This window comes from Oryctolagus cuniculus, chromosome 8 (genome assembly GCF_964237555.1).
Source record: "Oryctolagus cuniculus chromosome 8, mOryCun1.1, whole genome shotgun sequence".
Classification (NCBI taxonomy): domain Eukaryota; kingdom Metazoa; phylum Chordata; class Mammalia; order Lagomorpha; family Leporidae; genus Oryctolagus; species Oryctolagus cuniculus.
Window position 1 is genome coordinate 20869811 of NC_091439.1, and position 11852 is coordinate 20881662.

Consider the following 11852-nt stretch of genomic DNA (forward strand, 5'->3'; position numbering starts at 1 on the left):
CAACATCCTATTGAATGGGGAAAAGTTGGAAGCATTTCCACTGAGATCTGGCACCAGACAGGGATGCCCACTCTCACCACTGCTATTCAATATAGTTCTGGAGGTTCTAGCCAGAGCTATTAGGCAAGAAAAAGAAATTAAAGGGATACAAATTGGGAAGGAAGAACTCAAACTATCCCTCTTTGCAGATGACATGATTCTTTATTTAGGGGACCCAAAGAACTCTACTAAGAGACTATTGGAACTCATAGAAGATTTTGGCAAAGTAGCAGGGTATAAAATCAATGCACAAAAATCAACAGCCTTTGTATACACAGACAATGCCATGGCTGAGGAAGAACTTCTAAGATCAATCCCATTCACAATAGCTACAAAAACAATCAAATACCTTGGAATAAACTTAACCAAGGACGTTAAAGATCTCTACTATGAAAATTACAAAACCTTAAAGAAAGAAATAGCAGAGGATACCAAGAAATGGAAAAATCTTCCATGCTCATGGGTTGGAGGAATCAATATCATCAAAATGTCCATTCTCCCAAAAGCAATTTATAAATTCAATGCAATACCAATCAAGATACCAAAGACCTTCTTCTCAGATCTGGAAAAATTGGTGCTGAAATTTATATGGAGACACAAGAGACCTCGAATAGCTAAAGCAATCTTGTACAACAAAAACAAAGCCGGAGGCATCACAATAACAGATTTCAGGACATACTACAGGGCAGTTGTAATCAAAACAGCATGGTACTGGTACAGAAACAGATGGATAGACCAATGGAACAGAATTGAAACACCAGAAATCAACCCAAACATCTACAGCCAACTTATATTTGATCAAGGATCTAAAACTAATTCCTGGAGCAAGGACAGTCTATTCAATAAATGGTGCTGGGAAAATTGGATTTCCACGTGCAGAATCATGAAGCAAGACCCCTACCTTACGCCTTACACAAAAATCCACTCAACATGGATTAAAGACCTAAATCTACGACCTGACACCATCAAGTTACTAGAGAACATTGGAGAAACCCTTCAAGATATTGGCACAGGCAAAGAATTTCTGGAAAAGACCTGGGAAGCACAGGCAGTCAAAGCCAAAATCAACTACTGGGATTGCATCAAATTGAGAAGTTTCTGTACTGCAAAAGAAACAGTCAGGAGAGTGAAGAGACAACTGACAGAATGGGAAAAAATATTTGCAACCTATGCAACAGATAAAGGGTTGATAACCAGAATCTACAAAGAGATCAAGAAACTCCACAACAACAAAACAAACAACCCACTTAAGAGATGGGCCAAGGACCTCAATAGACATTTTTCAAAAGAGGAAATCCAAATGGCCAACAGGCACATGAAAAAATATTCAAGGTCATTAGCAATCAGGGAAATGCAAATAAAAACCACAATGAGGTTTCACCTCACCCCGGTTAGAATGGCTCACATGCAGAAATCTACCAACAACAGATGCTGGCGAGGATGTGGGGAAAAAGGGACACTAACCCACTGTTGGTGGGAATGCAAACTGGTCAAGCCACTATGGAAGTCAGTCTGGAGATTCCTCAGAAACCTGAAGATAACCCTACCGTTCGACCCAGCCATCCCACTCCTTGGAATTTACCCAAAGGAATTTAAATTGGCAAATAAAAAAGCGGTCTGCAGCCTAATGTTTATTGCAGCACAATTCACAATAGCCAAGACCTGGAACCAACCCAAATGCCCATCAACGGTAGACTGGATAAAGAAATTATGGGATATGTACTCTTTAGAATACTATACCGCAGTAAGAAACAACGAAATCCAGTCATTTGCAACAAAATGGAGGAATCTGGAACACATCATGCTGAGTGAAATAAGCCAGTCCCAAAGGGACAAATACCATATGTTCTCCCTGATCGGTGACAACTGACTGAACACCAAAAAGGAAACCTGTTGAAGTGAAATGGACACTATGAGAAATGGTGACTTGATCAGCATAGCCCTGACTGTTAATGAACAACTTAATACATTATCCCTCTTAGTAGTTTTTTTGTCTGTTCTACTTAATATGACTGGTTTATTCTGTAATTAATACACAGTTATTCTTAAGTGTTGAAATTTAACTGAAATGTGATCCCTGTTAAACATAAGAGTAGGAATAAGAGAGGGAAGAGATGTACAATTTGGGACATGCTCATGCTGACTTGCCCCAAATGGTAGAGTTAGAAACATACCAGGGGACTCCAATTTAATCCCATCAAGGTGGTATGTACCAATGCCATCTCACCAGTCCAAGTGATCAATTTCAGTTCACTGTTGATCATAATGAAAGGACTAAGAGTCAAAGGAAGCACATAAACAAGTCTAGTACCTGCTAATACTAACTGATAGAATAAATAAAGGGGAGAGTGATCCAACATGGGAAGCGAGATACTCAGCAGACTCATAGAATGGCGGATGTCCTAAACAGCACTCTGGCCTCAGAATCAGCCCTAAAGGCATTCGGATCTGGCTGAAAAGCCCATGAGAGTATTTCAGGCATGGAAAGCCAAGACACTCTGGCAAAAAAAAAAAAAAAAAAAAAAAAAAAACCCTAAATGAAAGATCTCTGTGAGTGAGATCCCAGTGGAAAGAACAGGTCTTCAAAGAAGGAGGTACCTTTCTCTGAAGGGAGGAGAGAACCTCCACTTTGAATATGACCTTGTCTAAACAAGATAAGAGTCGGTGAACTCAAAAGGCTTCCATAGCCTTGGAAACTCATGACTGGTGCATAGGGAGATTACTGATGCCATAAACAGGAGTGTCAATTTGTAAAGTCAACAACAGGAGTCACTGTGCACTTGCTCCTCATGTAGGATCTCTGTCCTTAATGTGCTGTACATTGAGACTTAATGCTATAATGAGTACTCAAACAGTATATTTCGCTTTGTGTTTCTATGGGGGTGCAAACTGTTGAAATTTTTACTTAATGTATACTAAACTGATCTTCTGTAAAAAAAAAAAAAAGAAGAAATTATCAATTCCCAACTTGACTCTCACTGGGATTAAACATGACAATAGGTCTGATCTGATTTCATCATCATTTAAAAAATCATCTATTATTTTTCACTTTATGTTTGTGTGGGAGCAAACTGTTGAAATCTTTACTTAATATATGCTAAACTGATCTTCTGTATATAAAGATAATCGAAAATGAATCCTCATGTGAATGGAAGGGGAGAGGGAGTGGGAAAGGGGAGGGATGCGGGTGGGAGAGACAATATCGGGGGGGGGGAAGCCATTGTAATCCATAAGCCGTACTTTGGAAATTTATATTCATTAAATAAAAGTTAAAAAAAAAAACAGAAAATATTAACCATCACGCTGTTTTTAAAATATTCTAAACATCATAGTTAAAACTTCCTCTACTTACTCTAAGTAAGTGCTATTTCTAAACCAAAGAAAATTACTGAAGCAACATTTGTATGTTACCCTTCCTTCCACCATCCTTGCAGCAATTTAAATAAGAAAATTACAGTCATTTTAAGTCATCTCCAAGGAAAATACCTGTAGCTGTAAGCTGAGCATCTTCAATATGTCGGCTTGGCCTGGTTTGGTAGTGTGGCTCTGTAGAATGAAATCATGGTAAGGATAAGTATGTTTATATTCTAAATTGTTGATCATTTTTATTATCTTATTTTTTTGAAAGAAAGTAACAATGAAATAGTAATTTACTCTATATTTTAAAACTTGTAATTTTGACTTCCTTACCAGGCTATGCAATACAAATTTACATTGAACATTGCCTTGACTCAAAAGATGAACAAATTAGCCCATTATTAATCAGGCTAGAAATCAAATTAGATACTTCCCCTCTTTCAACTTGCCTGACTTTTCCTATCAAGTTAGCATTCTTAATAGCATACAATTTGTTCAGAATATTGTCATGTAACCACCTAGGGCTGAGGGCAAAGCTGCCACTCAGATGGGCTTGAGGACAGAACAGACAGAGCATCCAGCCCAAGATGATTTGGAAGCCTTAAAATCTAACGGAATTTGAAGCTGGCACTGTGGCATGGTATTTTGCTCCTCCACCTGTAGTGACAGCATCCCACATGGGCACCCGGTCAAGTCCCAACTGCCCCACTTACAATCCAGCTCTCTGCTAATGGCCTGAGAAGGCAGCAGAAGATGGCCCAAGTGATTGGGTCCCTGTACCCACATGGAAGACTCAGAAGAAGCTCCTGGCTCCTGGCTCCTGGCTTCGGATCAGCTCAGCTCCAGCTGTTGCGACATTTGGTGAGTGAACCAGCAGATGGGAGACCTCTCTATTTCCCCCTCTCTCTATCTGTAGCTCTGCCTCTCAAATAAATAAATAAATAATTTTAAAAATCTAATGGAATTTATTCAACAAGGCTTGTGACTTATTTGGAACCTGTGACCCCTTTCTTCTTCCCGGTTCTCCTTTTTGGAATGAAAATATCTACCCCACACCTGCCCCACTGTTGTCCTCTGGAAGCAGGTGACTTATCTGATTTCACATGTTCATAGCTGAGTAGGAATTTTGCCCTGGGAAGGATCACATTCCCAGCTCCTTCCATATATCCTTAGATGATATTTTGGATTTTGAGTTGATCTTGGAATGGATTTAGATCTTGAGAGATGCTAGAATAGAGTGAATACGTTTTGCACGAGTTTTGGGGGCCAGGCTATACATTAAACTGGATTACCCTGAAATCCATGTGCTAAAGTTAACCCGGAGTGCTTCAGGGTGTGATATTATTTAGAATATAGTCTGTGTAGAGATAGGCAAGTAAAAATGAGGTCAGTAAAGTGACTCCTAACCCATATGAGTAGTGTCCTGAGAAAAGGGAGAAACCTGTCCAGAGATACACACAGAGGGAGGACAATGTGAAGACACACGGGAGGAGCCCCCATCGAAAATGTGAGGAAAGAGGCCTAGAACAGACCATTCCTTCACAGCCCTCAGTAGGATGCTATGATACCTTGATTTTGGACTTCCAGCCTCTGAAACTGTGAGACATGTATATCTGTTGTTTAATCTACCTAGTCTGTGGTACCTGAACAGAGCATCCCTAGAAAATTAACATAACACTTTTTAATGTTAACAATTTAATATAAAAATACATTAATATTTTCCATCTTTTCTAAAATTAAATTAACAAACAAAAATTATATATATATTTAAGGTATACTGGTATTTTGATATATATGGACATTGGGAAATGATTACCAAAATCAAATGAATTAGCATATCCATCACATAACCCTGTGTGTGTGTGCATGTGTGTGGGTGTAGGTAGTGAGAACATTTAAGATCTACAGGTATATGTTTAGGAAATTTCTAGTGTACAATAAATGATTATTAGCTCAATTCACCATATTATACATTAGTTCTCCAGAACTTGTTCATCCCACACAACCAATGCATTTGTGCCCTTCTACCATCGTCTTCCAAAAGCGTGTTAATGTTTACAGCAAAACATTTATATGGTATTTAAACATCCATTCAATAGTCATTGATCATATTTTGCTCTAAGATATATAATAGAAAATAAATTTAATAAGAGTAGAATATCTTAATAATCACGTACTTCCTTCCCAGATTCTGTACTTCTTTTCTTGATCATAAAGGAAAAAAAATGATTTTTTATTTTCTTATCAAACTGATTAACAAGTATTTCTATGTTTGTAACCAAATATGCTTTCACAGCACACCTTGGGTATATGTAAGTATGTCATTCTCACTGTTCATTTTAACTTACAAAGCAAAAAAAGACGGAGCTACAGAAACTGTGGTAGAAATTTGCTGATCTGGTGCTGCTTGTAACCCACACTTGGCCAGTCACATACCTACTCAAAAACCCTTCCTGATCCAGCACAGCAGGATCTGTATTTTTTTATTTTTTGTTATTTGTTACAAGACTGACAGGATTATTTAACGACATAGGAAAATAATGTGCTTTGAAACAAGATAATCACAATAGGAAGAAAATGACTCCACTTTTGACAAAAAAATTTAAAAACCATGAACACACACATAAAACTGGAAGGTCATATACCAAGATCTCAACAGTGCTTACTTCTGTTTAGTGATTAAATCTTCCCTTTGTTGGAGGGGCCAGTGCTGTGGCATAGTAGGTAAAGCCTCCGCCTGCAGCACCAGCGTCCCATATGGGTGCTGGTTCAAGTCCTGCTGCTCCTCTTCCAAACCAGCTCTCTGCTATGGCCTCAGAAAGCAGTGGAAGATGGTCCAAGTCCTTGGGCCCCTGAACCCACATGGGAAAACCTGGAGGCAGCTCCTGGCTCCTGGCTTCGGATAGACACAGCTCTGACCATTGCAGCCAACTGGGGAGTGAACCAGCAGATGGAAAACCTCTTTCTTTCTCTGCCTCTCCGTCTCTTTTGGTGTAACTCTGACTTTCAAATAAATAAATAAATCTCAAAAATAATTTTGTCTTTGTTTCTGTGCATTTTTTGAAACATGATTATTTATTGAACAAAAAAGAAAAACAAGGTCCTGTTGAAATAGTCAAGTATTGGGAATTAAGAAAGCAGGTGTCCTGCAGCCAAAGTGTAAAATCCAGGGGAGGATGGCGCCGCGGCTCACTAGGCTAATCCTCCACCTGCGGTGCCAGCACACCGGGTTTTAGTCCCGGTCAGGGCGCCAGATTCTGTCCCGGTTGCTCCTCTTCCAGGCCAGCTCTCTGCTGTGGCCCGGGAGTGCAGTGGAGGATGGTCCAGGTCCTTGGGCCCTGCACCCGCATGGGAGACCAGGAGAAGCACCTGGCTCCTGTCTTCAGATCAGCGCAATGCGCCAGCCGCAGTGGCCACTTGTGGGATGAACCAACAGCAAAGGAAGACCTTTCTCTCTGTCTTTCTCTTTCTCACTGTCTAACTCTGCCTGTCAAAAAAAAAAAAAAAAAAAAAAAAAAAAAAAATCCAGGGCAGGCCTTTTTTCAAGACCAGAGGTGAAACACTGGTTTGTCCTTTCATCCCGGAATGCTACTTATCAGACCGTTCCCTCTAGAGCTGGTGCTCTCAGTGTAGCAACTCATTTTTAATATCCCCTGCTAGATATGCTTTTAAAAGATTTATTTGAAAGTCAAACCTACAGAGAGAGAATGAGCAAGGTGGAGAGAGACACAGAGACAGAGAGATCTTCTATCTGCTGGTTCACTCCTCAGATAGCCATAACAGGAGCCAGGCGCTTCATCTGGGTCTCTCACATGAGTGGCTGGGGCCCAAGTACGTGGGCGGGTTTCCTCTGCCTTTCCCAGGCCATTAGCAGGGAGCTGGATCAGAAGTGGCACAGCCAGGACTCGCTGGGATCACAGCCAGCAGCTTTGCCCACTACACCACAGCACCAGCCCCTAGATATTGACTGTGATCTCAAGTTTTTTTTTTTTTTTCTTGACAGGCAGAGTGGACAGTGAGAGAGAGAGACAGAGAGAAAGGTCTTCCTTTGCCGTTGGTTCACCCTCCAATGGCCACCGCGGCCGGCATGCTGCAGCCGGCATCGCACTGATCCAATGGCAGGAGCCAGGTACTTATCCTGGTCTCCCATGGGGTGCAGGGCCCAAGCACTTGGGCCATCCTCCACTGCACTCCCAGGCCACAGCAGAGAGCTGGCCTGGAAAAGGGGCAACGGGGACAGAATCTGGCGCCCTGACCGGGACTAGAACCCGGTGTGCCGGCGCCGCAAGGCGGAGGATTAGCCTAGTGAGCCGTGGCGCTGGCCTATCTCAAGTATGAAATGTAAAACTTTTGACAATTAGTCTAACTGTGGATGGCTTCTGATTTTGATTCTGCTTTTGTAAAGTATGTTTAAACAAACAATTCAAAAGTATGTTCTTGACTTAGAGATACTAAGCAGTATTGCACGTTTGTCAATTTATTGCATGTATACAACGTTCCCATGAAGTTTATAGAGCATACCTTTGTATAGCTCCAGGTTCTAGAATTAAAACTGAGCTGTTTTCATTTTTAAAAAAAGAATGCTTTGAGAGCATTTACAAAGAAAAAGATAACCAAAAATTGATTGTAATTTTATCTAATTGACAGAGCTACTAAAAAGTAATTTTAAGAATTTAAGAGAGCTCTGAATTTTGGAGCTAAACTCATGACTGTAATATGTAACACATCAAATCTTAATAAAAACAAAAACTGACTTATTTAAAATGCACAATTCCACATTAAATAAAACTTGAGGACAAATAGATAGGACTGTACCAAAACCAGACTTCCTATTAGCTCACTCAAGTTAGATTAATGAAAACTCAGATAAAGAGCACAACAGTGTCATCTTTCATTCATTCTGAGGTTAGATTCAACTAAGTTCTCCAAAAAACAATGCCAATTAAACAGCATCACATTTCACCACGAGAGCTTTCGTAGCTAAAATGTAAACCCACTCTACAGGCGATCTCTGCTTAAATAGGCATTGTAGCTAGCTAAACAATGCATACACAGACCACAAAGTAGATTAGAGAAACTTTCCAGCTTTTAGCTTTGAATACTGTTTTACATTTGTTCCCAGTGCTTTTCTTTGAAAAAAAAAAAAAACCTTTTTTATATGTTTTATGATTTGAACTAAGATTATAAAGGATGCTGTAATAACAAAATAGTACTGAAGAACTCCCAAGGTATTTTTTTCAACCAGGAATGAGAGAGATTGAATCAGCTCTTTGTGCTGGTGCAGAGCAGATAGAACCTCTTCACCTGCTTTCTACAGGTTTCCCTATGGAAGCCTTGCAGCCCGTTACCTTCCATGAGCAGCAACAGTGTCAGCAGGAGCTCTGGGAGTCACAGCCCAGGCACCCATCTTCCTAACGGTGGCCTGAGAGAGCTTGGGCACCTGCTGTCTTCCTGATGCCAACTGACATGCCAGAACAGCAGAAGAAATAGCGACTTCCCTCCTTCCTCTCCTTCCCCACGCCACCCAGTTCCCAGATGCTCCGGTGGCATCAGGGTATCTTGAAATGAAACTATCTCTGTGAAGGAGAGTAAATAGAATGACTAGATGTGGCTCATTGGGAAGATTTTACATATAGGCTGTGTAGTAATTCCCATGAGGAATCTTGTCCTTGCTCCCCTGGATAAGCCTACTCTTAACATCCTGTCATATGTAGAGGCGCAGAGAACAGTGGTACCCATCCCAAAGGGCATAGAGAACCCAGTCCAGATTTTCACAAAGGAAGACATGACCTTGCATTCCTGACAAGTGACAAATGACTGACAATGGATACCATTTTAATATTTGTTTTTGTTTGAACATACAACCTTTTGGAGCATGTTCTTTGATAGCTGAGACTCCATGGGTGGCTCAAGGCCAATAGAGTAAAGCCTTTGCATATTGATGTTAACCAAGATTTGCATGAAACCTGACAAGGTACTTGTCTTCCAATATTTAGGGTTTAAGACCTTCAGTGTCTTCAACTGATAGAAAAAAAAATACATTCAGAAAAGATGAGAGTAAATCACTAGTCTTGGCTGTTAGCCTCAGAGGAGTGGGGACTGCTGGGTAGAGCATTACGTTCATTTGACAGGAACCTCCATGGTGTGTTCTTGGTCACTTCTGAAAGCTGGGTATTGCTTTTCTAAAAATGAACTGTTCCTCTGCCAAAGCACGTGCAGAATCTTTGTTCTTGGGTTCTTTCTCATCTAGACAGAGATGGGGGTGTCACAGCTGAGAGAAGAGACAGTTACAGTATTGTGTTTATAGTTTTGTTTTCTGATCCTCTCCCCTCAGCATATATTTCTGCTCCTCTTCTTCCCCATCAAATATCTAGGAGAAGCTTTCTCCCCACTGTCTCCATTATTTTCACCTCCCACTCACTCTCTCTTTAGTACACTCTAGTCTGGTTGCCACCTTAGACACACCCATACAGCTCTTGCTAAGGTCTTCAGTAACCTCTATGTGGTTACTGAATTCTCCTTTCTATGTCCTATTAGTGCCATCTATTTTACATAATTCAGGGCACAGCCAATTATTTAGAGAGTGGTACATGATGGAAAGTCTCCTTGGAGTGACAAGGGCATGAGAAGAGTCCATCCTAGGACTCAAATTTACAGAGAGTGCTATAAATTCACAAGGTAAAATGTTTCCATTTAACTCCTGTAAATCTCAATTTCCATCTATATGTATAATGCCTTATATTTATTGAGTGGTACTTAATGATAGGCTTGAAATAAAGCTCAGGTTTGAAGAATAAATTTAAAGTGATAAAAGACTGACATATGGATAAATTAAATTGTTCTGTAGAAAGAACATTTTGATAATATAAGTATTTGGATAGAAATCAGGTTTGTATTCTCTAAACAAAGCTTTTGCCAGACTCTAATGAATTGCATATCCTGAGGAAGGAAGAAAGAAGTTATCCTACACTTCCACTGGTTTCTTCTGCCTAGCACAAGAAGTTTACAATATGTCAGTTATTGATAATACTGTTTCTGGCAGTCTCTGTTATTCTTCTGTTCACTCATCCAGTCAACAAGCACTTATTATATTTCTGCCAAGTGCTAGTCTCCGGTGTAAGAAGTAGGTATCAGCAATGAGCATTGCACAGTCTGCTTTACAGCTTCAGGTCTAGTAAGAAAATAGACTTTGCTCTACTTGCTTACAAATGAATATGTAGTTACAGAGATATAGTAATATGATTTGTGGATCATATGAAAAAGGCTTCCTGAAGAAATGGGATTTAAATGGGGGTAGGAGGGAAACCAGCAGGGTGTGACAACAAGGGCAAACATGATAGCTCATTATGGGATTTCACCATGTAGAGGTTACTGAAGACCTTAGCAAGAGTTGTGTGGGTGTGTCTAAGGTGCAACCAGACTGCAGTATCCTAAGGAGAGAGTGAGTGGGAGATGAAAATAATGGAGATAAATAGTGGGGAAAAATCTCTTCCTAGATATTTGATGAGGAAGAAGAGGAGCAGAAATATACGCTGAATGGAGAGTATCAGAAAACAAAACTATAAACACAATACTGTCACTGTCTCTTATCTCAGCTGTGACACCCCCATCTCTGTCTAGATAAGAAAGAACCCAAGAACAAGGTTGTTGCCCCAGAGTGAATGGTACTTGGACAAGAATCAAAACTGTACTCATACAGGAATATTCTCATGGAATACTCATACAGGAATATTCTCATTTAATATATGCAGACTAATTAAAGTTCTATTGCTAATAACTATCCTTTGGACAAGGTAGTGGCTTTGTGAAATAAAATGCCACTCTCATTTACAGTGAAATTTTACATGTTTCAATTCTCAATATACTTTTACAATAATATTTTCCAAACACACTGGAGTAGCATTGCATAATTAATCTGACCATATATTGTTTTATATTATTATCTCTTCAAATTCCATTATATGAACAAGTGTGCAAATGGGGGTACTACTATATGAGCTTTCTACTACAGTGGATGGTACAGACCCACTGTGTCTCACTGGCTAATTAAATTTAATATTAAAAGAGAAGGTTAACTCTTGCAAGCACTTGCAGATTTTCCTTGCTCTGGGAACAGTCCCTAAGTGAATAAAACAGCCACCTGCAACACTGTAGAAATTCAAAAGAATAATTTGGGGATGACATTATACAGGTTTACATTCCCCTTGAAGCCATTTTTATCAACACGGTTTTGTCTGCATCCATTTTCACAGTCATCAACTCTCTCCCGTTCACACTGATTGCACAGGGAAACACATGAACTATTTTATTTATAGGAAAAGATGACTCTGCACTGTGACCAAATGACTCCTCTAATGTCTCAACAATATATATATATACATATACATATACATGTGTGTGTGTGTGTGTATATATGTATATATATATGAAGCTAACCCTACACCAAGGGGAGTCAT